Here is an 18,582-nt window from a genome sequence, read left to right as displayed (position 1 = left end):
CCCTCAACGACATAGATGGCATCATCCAAGGAAGGGCTTGCAGCAGGTCTGGGAGACAGACCCGGGGAGGGCAAGGTAGGGTGCCTCCTGAGATCCGAGCCAGGAACGGGGAACGATTCACTCCCTGGGGATGAGAATGAGGTCGGTGGAAAATAGGGCTCTTTGAGTTTGAGTTTAAAGCTTTATGATTTGGGGTGAGTTTTTTATTTCTGCCCCCACGAAGAGGAAGGAGAAGCACCAAGTAGGTGCCCGCAAAGGTTGGCTTCAAGACCCTCTGACCTTTATCTGGACATATCTGCTGCCACTCTATCCCCGGAGCCGTGGCCTTGGCTCTGTCTGTGATGATTTTTGCTTTCCCCTCTCCCCCAGCTGCCTAGGGCAGGTTGAGCCGGATTGATATAGTGTGGCATCCAGAGGTTGGGTGTCAGGAGGACACTGGTCCTGGCTAACTGTGTGACCCTCAGCCGTTCTTTTAGTCTTTCTGGGCCTCAGTTGCCTTATATATTATTTATTTATTTATTTATTTTTAAACGTTTATTTATTTTTGAGACGGAGACAGAGCATGAACGGGGAGGGTCAGAGACAGAGGGAGACACAGAATCCAAAACAACATTTGCCTTATATTTTAAAGGCAGTGCTAGGGGCGCTTAAGTGGCTCAGTCGGTTGAGCGTCCCACTCTTGATTATGGCTCAAGTCATGATCTCGCGGGTTCATAGGTTCGAGCCACGCATCAGGCTCTGTGCTGTCAGCGCAAAACCTGCTTGGGATTCTCTCCCTCCCTCTCTGCCCCTCCCCCGCTTGTGTGCACGCAACATACGCATGTGCTCTCTCTCTCTCTCTCTCTCAAAATAGATTAAATTTTTTAAAAAGACAGTGCTAGACGGTGGTCTGCATACTTCTTTTATTTTTTTTTAAGCAAACCTTTTGCCCAACGTGGGGGTCAAACTCATGACCCCGAGATCAAGAGTTGCATGCTCTACTCACTGAGCCAGCCAGGCTCCCCTCTTCACACTTCTTTTCTTTTCTTTTCTTTATTATTATTTAAAACATTTTTAACAACAGGTGTAATTACGAAAACATGGAACCCTTCACGAATTTGCCTGTCATCCTTGCACAGGGGCCGGGCTAATCTTCTCTGTGTCCTTCCAATTTTAGTATATGTGCTGCCGAAGCGAGCACCCTTCACACTTCTTTTATTTTATTTTATTTAAAAAAATTTTTTGTTTTTAACGTTTATTTATTTTTGAGACAGAGAGAGACAGAGCATGAACGGGGGAGGGTCAGAGAGAGGGAGACACAGAATCCGAAACAGGCTCCAGGCTCTGAGCTGTCAGCACAGAGCCCGACGCAGGGCTTGAACTTGAGGACCACGAGATCATGACCTGAGCCGAAGTCGGCCGCTTAACCGGCGGAGCCACCCAGGCGCCCCAACAGTTCTTTTATAAAGAAGGACCAGCACCAGATCTGCCGAGGGCTTCCAAGAGCTTTTGATGTGCATTTCCCAACTTTGCCTCAGGTGACTTCCAGTTGGTAGTTTGAAATAGGGCTTTGGTGGGAGTATTGGCACCACAGAAATTGGCAAATGTGCCAAATCGGGACTTCACAACCACCCACAGGCCGCTGTTCCATTTTACCAGCACACCACAGACCAGAACTCCAACATGCGGTATAAAAACAGAAAAAGAGCAGAACTGCTTTGGTTGAAGCAGGAGAGCCCCCTCCCCACCAGGCTTTGCCCGAATCCGGGACTTGAAAACTGTCATACCAGGAGAAGCCTGAGATTTGCTCCAGCTCTCAGTTCTGCGGGTCTCAATAATAGGCCACAGAGGATACAGAAGGGAAATGCACAACAATAAAGAGGCTTGGGTTTTACAGCTGCATTCGGCCCTGTGGCAAGTCAGCTTTGAGGGGCCAGGAAGCGACTCTGGGAGATGCTTGATCCTGCAGGCCCCCGAGGCCTTGTGGTGGCTTCGTGGTGGCATTCAGGAGAAGTCTTACACCAGCAGGTGTCTGAGAGGCAGGAGGAGGATGAGACGGCCTGGGGGTGGGGGTGGGAGGCATGCCACCCATGTCCTCTCCTGACCTCCCCAACCCTGACCTCCTGGGTGAAGGGATGTGGCTTGGGTCCATTCAGGCACGGAGAGAGCTGGAGCCTTCTTGGGGAAGCCCAGTGGACTTCATCAATATGTGGTGGGGAGGATACCAAACAAGAGAGGCCAAGACCAGAAATCAAAGGCAGGGCTCAGCCCTCAGCTCCAGCGGTCCCTGACCTTGACAACTTCTGTATTTCAGTAATGTTTTGTGGGATGGGACTGCTAAACCAGGGTTAAAATCATATTCATTTTCAATTTGGTCCTTTTCAACAGGGAACGTAGAGGGTGGTCACCAGGGATCATAACCTCATTCAGCTAGGAGTGAAAGGACCCACTCAGCAAAGCAGGTTTCACTCCTACATTTGCCCAGGTTCTGTGAAGAATATAGAAGTCAATATTCCCAAAGCTTGCTTTCTTTCAGGTTTATTAGAATCAGCCAGACTGATTCATTCTTGCGGAGGGGGCGGAGGGGGGAGCAACACGCAGAAGGAAAGAAAAACAAATATTTGCAGCTGAGAGAAACCTGACATTTAATTGAGTTGTTTCTAAATCTGTCAATCACTAGAATTACTAGGAAGATTTTAAAAATACAGTGTCTTCCCCGGGCCCCTAAATTTACAGATTTAAAAATCTCCGATGGTGAGGGAGGGGTTCTGGTGTTTGGGAGCCATTACATTCACTCTCCTGGCCGCCCACAGTGGAGACAGAGGCCATCAATTTGACTTTGTCTCCTATCTTTTTAAATATATGTATTTATGGGGGCGCCTGGGTGGCTCAGTCGGTTAAGCGTCCGACTTCGGCTCAGGTCATGATCTCACAGTCCGTGAGTTTGAGCCCCGCGTCGGGCTCTGTGCTGCCTGCTCAGAGTCTGGAGCCTGCTTCAGATTCTGTGTCTCCCTCTCTCTCTCTGCCCCTCCCCTGTTCATGCTCTGTCTCTGTCTCAAAAATAAATAAACGTTTAAAAAATTTTTAAAAAAATATGTATTTATGTGTTTATTTTTAAGTAATCTCTATGCCCAACGGGGGGCTCCAACTCATGACCCAAGATCAGGAGTCACATGCCCTTCCAACTGAGCCAGCCAGATGCCCCTGACTTTGTCTTCTTTCTATATCTAAAAAAGATATCCTATGGTTAACTAGCTAGAAATTAAACAACATTTTTGAAAACAGAAAATAAAAATAAAAGAGATTTCCCTCATTCTCCCTTAGCAAAATATAGGAAGAGTTTTAAAAAGTTCCTCCCTGCAGCCAGCCTAACTCCCTGCTGCATTTCTAACGCTCTCATCTGCATAACTTTACTGCTGGCTTTCAGAGTTTGCCTCCATGCTGAGTGTTCTGGGCTTATTTCTTCATTCTGCTAGAAAGGATTCAGTACCTACCAATCGCCAGGTCCTACAGGAGGTGTTGGGGAGATTGCGGGGAGTGAAATAGACAGGGTCCTTGGCCTTTGCCTTTCAGCCTTGGGAGGGAATCAGAACTAAACTAGCAACGTGCGGATGCTGGGAGAGGGGAGACAGGGTGAGGGTTAGCGTCCTGAAGAGAGGAGGGCACGGCTGTGGCCTCAGGATCGTCTGGGGAAGGAAGATGGGAGGGCAGGGATCATAGTTCCTGGCCGAGAGAACAGCATATGTGGGGCTCAAGTTAAACAGCAGAGCGGACCTCCAAGAACCAAGTGGAAATCCATACAGCTGGGCATTGTGCTTCCTGAACCTTTCTGTCATTTCTATGGCCCTTCCCAGAAACCCCTCTAAGCTCCTCCATGACGCTCTGGGCCCTGAGGAGCGAGGAGCCCACAGCAAGACAAAGAACTTTTGTCTGATCAGCTGAGCTATAATGAGACAATGATCCCCAGGACCCTTATTTATGCATCCAGCATGGAGCTTTACTGATGCAAGAGCAGCACCGGATTACTGACTCACAGTCAGCCATGCATTTTACAAGAATTCCGCAATGTCTGTCTTGGATTTTATTTCTGCCTAACTTCCCTTTCAGCTTTCTTTTTAAAAGCCTCGCCTCTTTGCTGTCTTTGTACTTATCTCTTTCTGAAGTGGAACAAGTCGAGAATATGCGGGTTTCGGGGAAATCTGCTGTCCCCAGGGTCCTTCTCCAGTGAAATGCAGGTCAAACTGAGATTTGGAGTTGAAAGCCGATTAGTGTAAACGTTCACATCTTTGAGAGTCTAACTAATCTGCCCATCAAGGCTGCTGATCCCATCCTGTCTTATTTGCTGCTGGGGGGTTATGTGTGGCGGGGGGGGGGGGGGGGGGGGGGAGGCGAGGACGGGTGCAGAGTCAGCGCCAGTGATGTGCCAGGCAGAATGGAATCTTTGCACGGTGCCTCCTTGAAAGGGAGGGTAGCAGGGAGGGGGCAGATGCTGAGAGGCTCACGGGAGCCGTGCCAACAGATGGGTCTGCCTGGGTCCCTGACTAAACCAACTAACCCTTCCCGAGCCGATCCGGATGCGGGGCCAGAACTCATTATTCTTCCCTGGGATCCCGAGTGACGCAATAGGGGCCACGAAGGAATTCACTGGTCAATGCTAGTTGGGTGGGTGGGAGTCCGGAGGTTAGGAAGGGGCAGGCACGGGGTGGGGGGTGGGGGTGGGGGGCGGGGAGGGTTGCTTGGATTAAGCCCATGGGAGCTGAGCCAGCCGGGCAGGGAGGAAGGATTGCTTTGGCATTCTCCTGCAGTTACCAGGCCTCCCCGCCTGCCAGGCTGCTGGTGTGCAGAGCCCAGCCCCCTCCCCAAAGAGCCCCTGAGAGGGGCCAAGAGAGGGGGGAAGGCCACCCGTGGCCTTGTGAGGCTGAAGCACAAGCTCCTTCCTCAGCTGCCAGGGAAGAATTTAATTACCAATTAAAACCCCCTCCATCTGTTTCGGGCCTGCCAGAGAGCTCTCTCTACCCTTTAATTACATCTCTGACAACAATTTAACTCAATTAGCTGGTAAACACAGCAGAATGCAGGCAACCCAGGGCACCCTCTTGTCCCTGCCATCTGTCTGTCCGTCTTATGCTTTCCCCACTCGCTCTCAGTCTGTCTGTCCTGCCCCTGCTTCCCCCTCTCCTTTTGGCCACCCCCTCACTTTGCTCTTTTCCTTCTCTCTTCCCCAACACCTCTTGTCTGTCTCACACCAGCTGGGTTCCACCCCCCCCCCACCTTTGTCATGCCACCTTCCTTTCCCATCTGCTGTCTGTCTGTCTGTCTGTCCCTATCCCTCTGTTCTGTCTCGTTCCGTCCAGTCCGTCCTTCTCGGCAGGCCGGTCTCCAGGGAGCCCACCTGTTCCCTTCCTTCTTCCAGGCTTCTTTCCTGCATTTAACCGAACCTACCCCTTCAACGTGTCTTCTTGGAGTCTCCTCCCTGGTTTGTCTCCCTAACCTTTACCATCTCCTTTTGTTTCGTCCACGGAGCTCAGACAAATGTGAGTCCGAGGAATAAGAGCTACCGTGTTTTGAGGCTGTCTTTTGCCAGTCCCTGGCTAAGAGCTTTGTGTATTTTGTTTTGTTGAATCTTCGCAAAAATTCTACGAAGTAGGTATCATACTCCCCACTCCGCAAGTGGAATAATTGATGCTTTGGGGGATTTTGCAACTCGCGCGGGATCGCAGGAGGGGAGCAGCTTTGCAGACGCCAGAGAGGGCCTGAGTATTTGGGGAGAGGCTCTGTGTTGCCCAGATGAAGGGCAGAGCAGTGGGTCCCCAGATAACAGTGGATGGAAATTAGGGATGACTTTTGAGAATCTAACCTCTATTTCTGCTGGAGGGAGGCTTCCAGATTCTAGTTTGCCACAGTGTTGAGGAAGTTTCTCCGTCCCCCGAGAAAGTAAAAATAAATAAATAAGTAAATAAATAAATAAATAGGACCCCAAGGACTAGGAGAAGAGAAAAACAAGTAGGCTATAATTATCCTAGCAACCCTCCCCTGGAATGAGAGCGGGAGGGCGGTAGAGAAGGGCAGCCTGATCCGTCTTGTGGACAGGCAGGGACATGATGGAGACCCCAGGTCAGCCAGGTAGTCACATGGCTGTGGCTCAGGCAGACCCCAGCCAGATAAAACTCATCTGCTTTCTTCTGCCGTCCTTCCTCAGCTGACTAATCATTCTTCCTGTGATTAAAACAGAAAAGAATTGGGGGGGGTGGGTGGGGGGGAGACTACAGCAGAGAAGGGGAGCCTACTTCTTATCTCTATTTTCTACCTTCCTTTGGTTTTAAGATTTGTAGTCCTTCCCCAGAAGTTAGTTTCACCGGGGGTTTAGAACCCATACACCTTCACTCGGCTTTCTCCCACCTTAAGCAGGAGTGCTGGGATCCCAACTAAATCCCCCAAGTGCAGGAATTGTGCTCTGAAAGAAATGCCAAATATGGGCCGGGGTCAGCATGGGTAGGGAGACTGCTACATCACCTAGAATTTTCATCATTAGCAATCCGTCAAGGGGAGTCCTATTCTGCAGGTAGATACGGAAAGTTCTAGGCTGAGGCAACCAAGGGGCAGAGAAGAGAAGCAGAGAGCACTCCAAAGGAGGTTCCTTGTTCAGACTTCCCAAGCCTTATGAAAGCACTGGGTTTGTGAGCAGTTTCTGTAAACATGATCTAATAAAGACCACAGAGTAATGAGGCTAGTGGGTTTTTTGTTTGTTTGTTTGTTTGTTCTAAACAGACACATGATTGCCTAGAATTTCGGAGTTCAAGGGACCAGAGAGGTCTATTCAATCCAGGGTCCTTCCCGCTGCAAGAATTCTTATTGCAGTAGCCTTGAAAATGTCTTTCTTTGAATACTTCCTGTGACAGGGAACTCACTATCTCACTACGTATCCCCTTTCTATATTCAGACTGGTTTAATGTTTAGGAAATTATTTCTCATATTGTCTCCCCACAATTCCCATCCTTCTGTCCTTATTTTCACCTTGTGAAGTGATGGAGAATGTGTAAACTTTCTCCCCAGTTCCAGATGCTAATCGAATGTCTAGAAGGCAGCTAATAGGAACCCCGGAGAGTTTAGCCGTCCCTAGTTCCTTCAGCCATTCCTCAAATGCTCTCATTTCAAAATCTCACTGTTCTCTTTCTTTATGCCTCTTTTCATTAGCAATGTCTTTCTTTATACATACTGCCCCAGGCCTAAAATGAATGCTCTAGATTAAGTCCAATGGGCAGAGGACAGAGAAAGACTATCACCTCTCTTGTTCTAGAGACTGTACTTTTATTAATGCAGCTCTGAATCTATAATTTTTTTATGGCAACCACAGATCATAGTAGCCTCTATCAGCCTATGGAGGTTACAGGCAGCCAAACTTATTTCTTTGGGTACATGCCACCTTTGGGCCATGTCCTCCTCATCCCTACTGAATTATTAATGCTTTTAGTGACAAATAGGAAACATATCAGTTAACCCTTTTAAATTTCATCTCATGCAACTTAATTGAACACAGATGGAGCATTATCGTGTCTCACTGTGGTCGATTTGGGCCAATGTTCCCATCCTACCAAGGTCTTAGATCCTGAGCCCTTCACCCAAATATTAACCAGCTCTGTATCATCCCCAGGTCTGATGACCTTGGCTTCCTTCCATGTCTTCATCCAACCCTCCATAAAGTGTCAAAGAGTACTGTGCCTTGGGGCGCCTGGGTGGCTCAGTCAGTTAAGCATCTGACTCTTGATTTCCACCTAGGTCATGATCTCATGTGAGACTGACCCCGCGTTGTGCTCTGCGCTGACAGTGTGGAGCCTGCTTGGGATTCTCTCTCTCTTCCTCTCTCTCTGCCTCTCCCCTGCTCACACTCTCTCTCAAAATAAATAAACAAACATAAAAAAAAAAAAAAAAGAATCCTGTGCCTCCTGAGAGGACTATTTTGAAAGAATCAATGTCTAAATGAGTCTCTCTCCTTCAAATGGAGGCCATAGTTGGGGTGTTGTTTTTTTTAATAACTTTCAACTTTGATAAATTTCAAACTCAGAAGAATATCAAAAATAGTACAAAGAACTCCCATATGCCCTTTACCCAGACTCATTCACTGTTTACATTTACCTGTTTGCTTTATCCTTCTCTATCCACATGTGTACTTATGTATTTTTTTCCCTGACCTTTTTGAAATTTGGAGACATAATGTCCCTTTAGTATTCACTTCCTAAAAGGCATTCTCTCGCACAAATAACCTCAGCATGATGATCAAAACCCAGAAATTGAACACGGCTGCAAGACCACTATGTAACTCACAGTCCATATTCAAATTCCATCAACTCTCCCAGTAATGTCCTTTATAACTATTCCCATCCCCACCTTCCTCCACCTCCAGTCCGGGCTCTGATCCAGAATCATACATGGCATTCAGTAGTCAAGCTCTTTAGTAGGAGGCGATGGCTTTATTTCAACACTTTGCTAAAAGCAGTTTGGAAACTTTTTTGAAAAACACCAGCCTACGGAAAACAGTGAAACCATCCCACCTCCCAAGGATGAAGATCGAATACCACCGAGGACAGCAAAACAAATGTGCCGCAGACTCTGCAGGTACTTCCCATGAAGCCTTCGCCAATGTTTTGCGCCATGGAAACATTTGGAACAAGTGCAGCCACCTGATGAGGTAACTTTGGAGGGAATATCCTCAAAGACAGGCAGGACGTCCTGCCTAGGGCATTTGCTTCTAAATTTGCCTCAATTCATGATAGTCAAACTGCACACCATCTTAGAGTTTCAGTTCCTGGAGAACAGAGACAGGATGACGGGCACACCCTTCTTGGTTCATTTGTTGAAGTGTCCGGCTGCTGGGGCTAAGCCCGGGCTTAGTCCCCCAAAAGGGCTATTTATACTTGCCAGAAGATGAACCTTTGCCCTCTAAGGTCAGTCACGAGGGAGGAAGCGAGGCAAACGAAGATGTACGGGGCTATCAATTCCCAACAACTCAAAACATGTGTCAGGCTGATGGAGGGTGGATAATGTCGACTTTGCACCCGGCTGTGCGGTGGTCGGCTCAACGCAGGCTCCAACTAGAACTCAAGTCAGTGATGACCAGTGTTTCTTTAGATTGTCTCCCTCGTGCTAGGTTCAAAGCCTTAGATTAGAGCCCAGTGTATAATTGCTTCCCTTTCTCCCTCTCTTCCTTACATCAGTGAGGCACCAAACCTTTTCACGCATCTCACACTAATTCTTTCCTCTCCGTTCTGGTCCAGGTCCTACTTTGCTGGCCCCCTGGGCTCTAGTCTCTCTTCTATCAATTCATTCTATGTATGTACTACCACTAGATTAAGTTTCCCTTTAAAAATCTCTATCGAGGGGCGCCTGGGTGGCGCAGTCGGTTAAGCGTCCGACTTCAGCCAGGTCACGATCTCACGGTCCGGGAGTTCGAGCCCCGCGTCAGGCTCTGGGCTGATGGCTCGGAGCCTGGAGCCTGTTTCGGATTCTGTGTCTCCCTCTCTCTCTGCCCCTCCCCCATTCATGCTCTGTCTCTCTCTGTCCCAAAAATAAATAAAAACGTTGAAAAAAAAATTTTTTTTAATAAATAAAAAATAAAAATCTCTGTCTGTCTATCTATCTATCATTAATTTCTCCATGTCTATATTCAATACTCCTTAAGGTTCCACGTCCGTCTCTCACCTCATCTCTCATGGGGATCAGGTCCCCATGGCTCCTTTGGGGGAGGGGTGCCTGGCTCCAAGTCCTGCAACCCTTCCCTCTCGCCTGAGTATTGAAAGCATTTGGCATCCATGCTACGTATTTGGCACTTGGCGGGTGACTCCTTAGATAATTTTTAACGTTAACGCACCTACTCTGTCTTGTAAGAAAGACTGTAAACCCTTCAAGAGCAGATACCATGTTTATACTTCTTCCCATCTTGTATTTTTTTTTCTGTCTAACTTTATTTATTTTTTTTCCCCATCTTGTATTTAATGTAATGCCATGTATATAGCTGCAGCACTACGCCTGTTCAGTGCTGGTGATCATGGGATTTGTTTGAAAAGGATTTTTTTTTTAATTTTATTTTTTAACTTTTATTTATTTTTGAGACAGAGAGAGACAGAGCATGAACCGGGGAGGAGCAGAGAGAGAGGGAGACACAGATTCCGAAACAGGCTCCAGGCTCTGAGCGGTCAGCACAGAGCCCGACGCGGGGCTCGAACTCCCGGACCGCGAGATCATGACCTGAGCCGAAGTCGGACGCCCAACCGACCAAGCCACCCAGGCGCCCCTGAAAAGGATTTATAACCGAGAAATAATAACAGCCAACATGTATTGAGCACATAAGCATTAGACACGATGCCATACACTTTACTTGGACTAAATCAGTTGTTTCTTCCACAACCCAGTGATCTAGGGATATTATAATCCCTGTTTTACCGATAAGGAAACCGAGGCTCAGAAAGGCTAAGGAATTTGCCCATGATCATCCACCTAGGGAGTGGAAAAGCCAGGACTCGACCCAAATGGTCTGAATCCAGGGTCCCTGCTCTGAACCACCCTGCTATGGCTGTGGAGGGGACATTCCACCCACCCCAAGACTTTCAATAATAATAATTGTGATGCTGATGATAGTAAATAATATTTTTCTAAGGAAAATAGGGTTCTGGTCTGCTCAAGCAGCTTTTCCAATGCTTAATAACTTCATTCTCGCAAAGCACTTGGGAAGGAAATATAAATTCAATCCCTTTTTGTATGAGAAGATAAAATGAGCCGCAAAATAACATTAGAATTTCGCCTGGTCTTTAAAGGGCTACTTTCTTCTTTTCACTTTGTGTTTTGGCAAGGGATAGTAATGAGGAAGCCTCTAACCTCAGAACAGTCTAAGTCTACAGACCGCCTCCTGTGTTTCTGAATCCCAGGCCTGGCCAGAAATCTGTAATTTTCAGCCTCCACCAAGGCCAACGCCACTCCCCATTTCCTAGTGAGTTGGGGCTTGGGGGAATTTGGTGAGGATGGCAGAAAAAGGGTCGGGTTGTGTTTTTTCCTAATCTTGGTCAAGTTTGGGGTTCCAATGGGGCCCAAAGTCCCCCCATGCCTCCAGAAAAGAAGACACAGAAAACAGGAAACACAGTATGTGTTCAGTCTGTGTTCACAGAAGACATCTCAGCAAGGCAGACCCTATCACAGCCAGCTGATGTCACCAAGACAGGAGGGGAAGATGGAAGAAAGAAACAATGGAAGAAGAGACAAAGGGAGGGAAAATGGAGCAAAAAGTGAAGAGTAGAAATACGGTGGGGAGGGGGTGGAGAGCAAAGGGAAAAGCAGAGGACAGAAACAGGGACAATCCGAAGCCATCATCTTTTGCCCACTTCCCTTCCCCCATCCCTACCCCCACGGGTGAAAGCCTCTCGCCCCTCCCTGTAATCCAGACGGGGACACAGATCCTCAACCTCCGACTTCCGGTGCTGTCTCCCCGGGCCCAGAGGTTGCAAACGGGGGAGGCTTGTAAACAGTTTGCACTATTTCCCTCCGGTTTCCTCAGGAGTTGCCCTGTTCCCGGGGCCATTCCTTTCCCTGCAGCCCTCGGGGAGCTCCATCCCCGCAGACCCCAGCCAGGCTCCAGCCTCCCCCCTCTCCCCCGTTCCCCCAGCTCTCTGGAGGGGCTCGCGTCTCCCCGATGCGCTCCGGTCTCTGTCTGAGCCATCCATCAAGGGTGGCAGGCTGAGGGAAACATGAAAAAGAGCCTATTTGGCTATTAACATCCCCTCCCGCTTTGTTGTCTCTCTCCTCCCCACTCCCCTTCCAGCCCCCCACCCCACCCCTCCCCTTCCCCTTTCGCGGGAGACAAAACCAGACTGACAGGCTGAAGACTCAAACATTAATCAAACTGCGCTCCGGAACAACCTTTCCCTCGCATTAATAAATACATTTGCGGCCCCTCATTGGACAGTTGGCCTAATTTGTTTCTTTTTTGCGGGGAGGGGGGAGCAGCCGCGCCCGCGCCCCCCGGCTCCCAGCAGCCCCGTGCAAAGCAGATGTTCCGCCGCGGACGCGGAGCTGCGCCGAGCCGCGCGCCCCGGAGGCCGCGGTTGTCATGACGACGGCCGGGCCGCCTGCTGTCGCCGAGCACGCTGTCTCGCCCGCTCAGTGATTACCTCCATCTCCGCAGCGTTCGCCATACGGCCCGGCTTCTAATCAGATCCCCTCCCCTCCCCCGCCTCCCGGCGGCCCAGCGGAGCCCACCCTCCTCCGCCCAGCGCACTGCCCCTCCAGCTCCCACAGCCTGGGGACCGGTGAGAAGGGCGGCGGGCGCATCCTTGATGGCCCCGAGGAAAGCGAAAGCGGAGTGGGAGAGACACCCTGCACTCGCTGCTTGGGGATGACTGGCCCCAGTTGGGAAGAGGTTCTGTGCACCTGAAGCCACCTTTGGTGGCCCTGGACACCCCCCATTCCTCCCACCCCCAGCGGCCCAGCCCCCAGTACTGTCACCTGGAGGCTCTTCCTTCCCCCCACCCCCCCCCTCCACTTCTTGGTTATGTTGAGGCAGGTCACCCGAGGTCCCCAAGAGAGGTAAGCCAGGCAACCCTAGTTCCCCTTCCACCTGGGCAGGACTCTTCCATTGCGATTCTGAAAATGCTAGAAATGGTTTCTTCTGCACAGACTGGGGGGTAAGGTGGGCTCCTGGAGCAGTCAGAGCATTTGTCCAAGCCAGGCCCCTTGTGCTAAAACCCAGTGTTTTCTCAGACTAAGGGAGGAGTGGAAGAGACACAGGTCTGGTACTCAAATGATGCAGCCTGGCCTGACTTTGGCCCGTGGTTGCTTTGACCCCCTAGCCCATCCCACACACCGAATGCTTCTCATGCCCCCAGGCTGAGGGGTTTTGTTTATAGGTGATTTCACATGCACTCCCAGCAGGCAGCCTTGCAAGCGATGTACAGGGTTCTTTCTCCAGGCTTGCTAGTGGGCAAGGGGCAGTTGTAAGGCCTCAGGGCCTTGGGAACCTGGAAGTCTTGCTCCCACCCAAGTACTAACCAGGCCAGAACCTGCTTGGCTTCTGAGACCAGACTCTGGAGGTCTTTCTATGGAAAAAAGAGAATCCTTTCCTTTAGACTCTGAAGCTTAATTACAAGACCCAAACATCCCTTTCCAAACATCTCTGGCTTCAGGAGAAACAGGGTAATAACAGAGGCCACAGACAAAAGAGGACAGAGGGGCGAGGGGTGAGGCCAGCCTGGAAGCAGAGCAAAACATGTGGGAGAGTGTTGCGAGGCTGTTGGTGCCGATTCCACGTTCCAGGCTAATGCACGAGCCAGGAAGTCCAAGGTGGTTGGAGCAAAAAGCAATCTGGTTTAGAGGGAGGGACCCCCTCGGAGTGATGAGGAGAAAAGTTCTCCTCCGCACCAGGAACAGCTTACATAAACACTCCCACAGCATCCAATGCCGGCCTCCTCCCATGTTTGCCTGCAGAGTCCCGGAGCAGTATCAGCCAATGAGAAGAAATGCTACTCTGGGCTCTTTCTCCTGAGTCTACTAAGAATCCTCATGTTAGAGCTGCAAGGGCCTTCCGGGATCTAAACCAATCCTTCATGCTACGGATGACAAAACAGAGACTCAGAGAGGGACCATAACTGGCCCAAGATCCCCTCCCTAGCAGAGAGTGGGACCTCGCTTTGCTCTCTGCTGTGGTGGCTGCTGGTGCCCCTCCCTTTCCTCTCCCAGAGGCAACTAACTGACTGGGAAACTGGTTTCCAAGAGGCACAGGCAGAATCCCAAAAATTTCAGGCCTTTTTAGCCGGGTCGTCACTCTGTCTGCAGAAGACCTGTCACCTGAAGGCAACGCCACTGGAGTGACAGCTCCCATTGGCCCTGGCCAGCCTAAGGCTTCTCTGGGGGGTGGGGGGTGGGGGGGAAGGAGCTTTGGTGGGGCCTCCGTCAGTCGATTGTCTGCAGCTCTGTCTTTGTCTGTCTGTCACTCAGAAGTGAACCGCTGGGGGGAGAGGTCAGACTGGTTGGTGGAAAGGGAGAAAGAGGCCTGTCCCTGTCAGTGAGGGGTAGGGAAGAAGGCAGGAGGATGGTACAGATTCTTCAGTCTCTTCACCAACCCCAGCCCCACCCCCCCAACTCCTCAGCTCCCCTAGGGAATTCCAAGCTTTGCTCATTTCAGGGCCAGGATAGCAACTGCCCGCAAAGACCCTTCTCTTCCTGCCCTGTGAAATCTCGGGTCACCATTGGAGATCTACTCGCTTACCCTGCCATGTCTGGAAGAAGGGGCTGCCAAGGAGTCTGACTCAAACCTCCTAGAAAGGGGGTTCATTGTGCCCCCCCCCATTCCACATCACCACCTCTTTGACTCCACTCCGGTGCTTGTCGGTCTCCCTGCCCTGCCTGCCTCCTCAGATTCCCCAGGCTCCCCATCCCCCCACTGCAATCCCACACAAATCCATCCCCTGAGAGCCCCTGTTTTCAGGCTGCCCCAGCTTCTCCTGTACACTGCGCATCTCCCCAGATTGTGCGGTTTCCAGTCTCCCCTTGCTCCCCCTGCACACGAATCCACCTCCCCAGCCTCAACAGTTTTCAGGCTTCTCAGTCTCTGCCCCCCTGTACACGAACTGTTTCCCCAGATCCTGCTGTTTCCAGGTTCCCCCATGTTTCCCCGGTATACAAATTGGCCTCCCTGGGTTCGGCAGTTTCCAGAACCCCCTTGCTCTCTCACTAGGCAGTTCCATCTCCCCAGATTCAGCTGTTTTCAGGCTCCCCTCATTTGCCCTGTACACGGATACCTCTCCCAGGTTCTGCTGTTTCCAGGCTCCCCTATTTCCCTTGTACACGGATCAGCCTCTAGCTTAGGTTGATCCCAGCTGCCTAAGGGATTCAGCAGGTTTAAGGAGAGTGGAAGGAAGAGGTGAGTCAGGAAGAGGAGAAGGAGTAAGACTGCCATCAGGGAAGCTCCTTATTTCTCTTGCGACCTAGAGCCCTAAGCAGCTTGCATACAGCAGTCTCTGGGCCTCTGGCTCTACGAATAGATCCCTTGAGCCGGTCTGCCCTGGGACACCCCAATTCCCTCCTTCCTGCTGCTGCCCAGCCTCTGAGCTTTAAGTTGAGCATCCCCTGGGGCGCCCCCATCTGGGTGGGGGTGCTCATGATGCGCGCAGGATGCAGGCAGGAACCCTCCTAAGTCCTGGGCTATCTCTCAGCCCAGCCTCCTGGTCTCTCCCCTGCTCCCCCCGCCCCCATGCCTTCCCAGCTCCTTTTTGTCTCTTTCCTACCTGCTGCACCTCAGCTCCTCTCGGTGCATTCAGGTAGAACTTCAAGAAGACCCCAAACGCACCCCCTCAGAACAAAAGAGGTACAGACCTAGAGACCCCCCGCTTTTTTTTTTTCTTTTAGTTGTTTTCCAGGATGGAGCGGTATTAATTTCACGTCCTGGAAATTCGTTCTGTGCCTAGACTACCATCCTGGCACGCTTCTTCAGGCTTTGTAAACACTTGTTCTGTCCTTGGTGCACAAAAGCAGCCTTCCTGCCTTCTAATCCTTGTTGGGGTTTGGGCTAGAAGGGGCGGTGCGAGGCGCAGTGCTCCACAAGGTTTTCCAGGATTCTTACCTTCTCTGATTTGTTTCGGTATTGCCCCCAGAGTTTCTAATGGACCCTAGGGAAGTGTGTTTTGTTCTCCCTCTCCCTCCTGCACTCACATCCCCACCTACCCACCCATCAGCCTAAGCCCAGCCATTCTGACTCTCCACCTGGCTGGTTCCAGCAAATATTCCGGGTTCACAGGGAACACATAGGAATGGCAGGCCCACGGAGTCCAGGAGATTGTCCTAACAGAAGAGAGATCTTTCTTCCAAGTGAAGCTCGCACCGTGGTTCAAGACCTCACTGCTTGTGCTCCCAAGACCACGGTAGCTTTAGTTTTCCCCAGCTGTCAGTGGGGTGACTCACCCCACAGCCCAGGGAGTGCAAATAAAATTACACATGCAGAGGAAACAGAATTCTTTTACCTAACATGGCAAATAGGAGTTATTCACATAAGTCTTGTTAGAAGAAATCTATGTGTGAAGCTTTATATATATTCATATATATGCTGAATATATATTCTCCTTCCTCTGTTGAAAATAAATGCAGTGGGGGGGGCACCCATTTATTAATTTCATTATTTAAAAATTTCTGTTGGAGTTGCCGTACCTGGAAACCATACAAACTACTTATACACGCTTGTCAATTAACATGTAGTCTTCAAATGGATGATTTTTTTCATTTTTTAAGGTTTATTTATTTTATTCTTATTTTTTTTAATTTTTAAAAATGTTTTTATTTATTTTTGAGACAAATCATTTTTTTTAAGCTTTATTTACTTTTGAGAGAGAGAGAGAGACAGAGAGAGACAGAGAGTGAGCGAGGGAAGAACAGAGAGAGAGGGAGACACAGATTCCGAAGCAGGCTTCAGGCTCCGAGCTGTCAGCACAGAGCCCGCCGCGGGGCTCGAACCCACGAACCACGAGATCATGACTGGAGCGGCAGTAGGATGCTTAACCGACTGAGCCACCCGGGCGCCCCTCAAATGGATGAATTTTAATGTGTGTAAATCATACCTCAAACAATCTGATTGAAAACATGCAAGGAAAGATGTGAATTGGGATTTTGAGTCAAGAGCCCTATTTTTGTTTTTTTTTTTTAATTGCCCAGGAAGGCAGTCCTCGTTGTGGCAAGCCTATTTGTAAGTGTTAGATTCCAATGTTCTGCCGAAAGCAGGGGGCAGCCGGGCAGAGAGAGGAAGCAGGGTTTCGGGAAACCTGTCACCTGTTAGCTCTGTGACACTGAAGAAATCACCCTTTCAGCTCCCCTTCCCTCGAAGAGAGAAGAGCTCTTCCTGTCGAAGAGAGACAGAGCATGAACGGGCGAGGGGCAGAGAGAGAGGGAGACACAGAATCGGAAACAGGCTCCAGGCTCTGAGCCATCAGCCCAGAGCCCGACGCGGGGCTCGAACTCACGGACCGCGAGATCGTGACCTGGCTGATGTCGGACGCTTAACCGACTGCGCCACCCAGGCGCCCCACCAATTTCCTTTTTCTACCACAGAGTATAAACTCAGTTCAGTGCCCAGAGCCCCTCAGCCCTCTTGCCCCATCTTCAGCTACCCTAAGGAGTGGGGCCCGAGTCTCCAGTGTTGAAAGGGAGATCTGGTTTTCTTGACAGTGTATTTATCAGAGTCCCTGTTTTCTCAGTGCAATTGTCCCTGGTTCCTAGGGTCCCTCCCCCCCTCCTTTCCATCAAGATGCTCAGGCCTCTCTCTCGTGAGATGCCCCCCAACCTCAAGCTTCTGTTCAGTTATCTAGGGGTCTCTAGGAACGGACTCCAGTGCTCAGCACTGCGGGATAACTGCCGCTGGGTAGGTGGTGAAGCCCCCTCGATCTGGTTCCTGCAGGCTTTCTTTCACTGTCCCATCCCGATCGCAGCCGGGCAAGAAAGAAGTGGGTCTTGTCTTACAGCACCATCTTCTGGGCAGATCTGTGAGAGGCGATACTACTTGCAGCCATTCAGAGAAGGTGGAGATAATTTTTGGTCTCAGTTTTCAAAATCTCATCTGCTTCCCATAACCAAGTTCTGAATTCTGGACTTTCCCAGTCATCTCTTAGGAGAGAACGTTCCAGGAGGCTCCTCCCAGCCTTTTGAACACAGGGCTGGACCCTCTGGAGTGGTAGGGATGATTCCTAACCCACCGGACCCAAAGCGGCTGAGGCCAGTCTCTTCCAGTCATTCTGTCAGTGAAACCCTGTCTCTACTTAATCTGCCCCATACGTCCCCAACAGACCCACCTCAGTAACCCCTGTCAGTCACTAAGGAGCTGTTGCCTGGGGGTAGGGGCCTCCATGAGTTTCAGAATTTTCTTCTTTCCTCAAGTTTTTCTGGATGAGGGCTCATTGCAGCCAGGAGAATAAGATACATATTTCAATGCCTTAAAAATCAGGTGAGGTGTCTGAATAAAAAGAAAATGTGGGTCTGGTCTAACGGAATCAGGTTCTCTTTTTTTTTTTCAGTATGTGTGTGCGTGTATGTGTGTGTGTGTGTGTGTGTGTGTGTTTTCAGACTGGGAGTAGGTGAGGATGATAAGAGAGTACCAAACATATAAGCTACACTGTGAATTTATTACTGCTTAACACACATTTTAGGACCTAAATATCCAAATCATCGTCCCTAACGAAGTGGTCCCTTTGGAAGCTCTGTTTTGGAATGATAACCTGGAATTATCTGAATTAATTCAAAAGCACCAACTCAAATTCCGCATCAAACTCCGAACGGAACTCTGATTTCTGCAAGCTGTTTGGTGAGATCCTCAGCCTCAGTGGGTGGCGCTGATTTAAGTAAAGAATGAGAAATGGGTGTAGTGAAAACAATGGCCTTCTGTGAGTCATACACTGACCCTAAATTCTGGCCTCTTCAATCCACATTTCACATTGCTCAAAGAGTCTTGCTCAGAACACAGAGTTGCTATCACTTAATTGCTTGAGAAATCTTCAGTGGCTCCCTATAGCCTTCAGAATATAAGCCAGGCTCCTTGGCTCTGTGGGCAAAAAGCAACGGGCAACGGAGTCAGACCAGTATGGG

General features: G+C 49.9%; 1 non-coding gene across 1 annotated transcript; it reads right to left on the bottom strand.

Annotated features, from left to right (window-relative positions):
- Window positions 1-1,073: 1,073 nt before the first annotated feature.
- LOC122486299 lies at window positions 1,074-1,180 on the bottom strand. Its single transcript, XR_006298134.1, has one exon. It is a non-coding gene; the product is annotated as a U6 spliceosomal RNA (small nuclear RNA).
- Between the last annotated feature and the right edge of the window lie 17,402 nt (window positions 1,181-18,582).

Source organism: Prionailurus bengalensis, chromosome E1 (genome assembly GCF_016509475.1).
Source record: "Prionailurus bengalensis isolate Pbe53 chromosome E1, Fcat_Pben_1.1_paternal_pri, whole genome shotgun sequence".
Lineage (NCBI taxonomy): Eukaryota > Metazoa > Chordata > Mammalia > Carnivora > Felidae > Prionailurus > Prionailurus bengalensis.
Note: the sequence above shows the minus strand (reverse complement) of the source record. Positions and strands in the feature narration are given on the sequence as shown.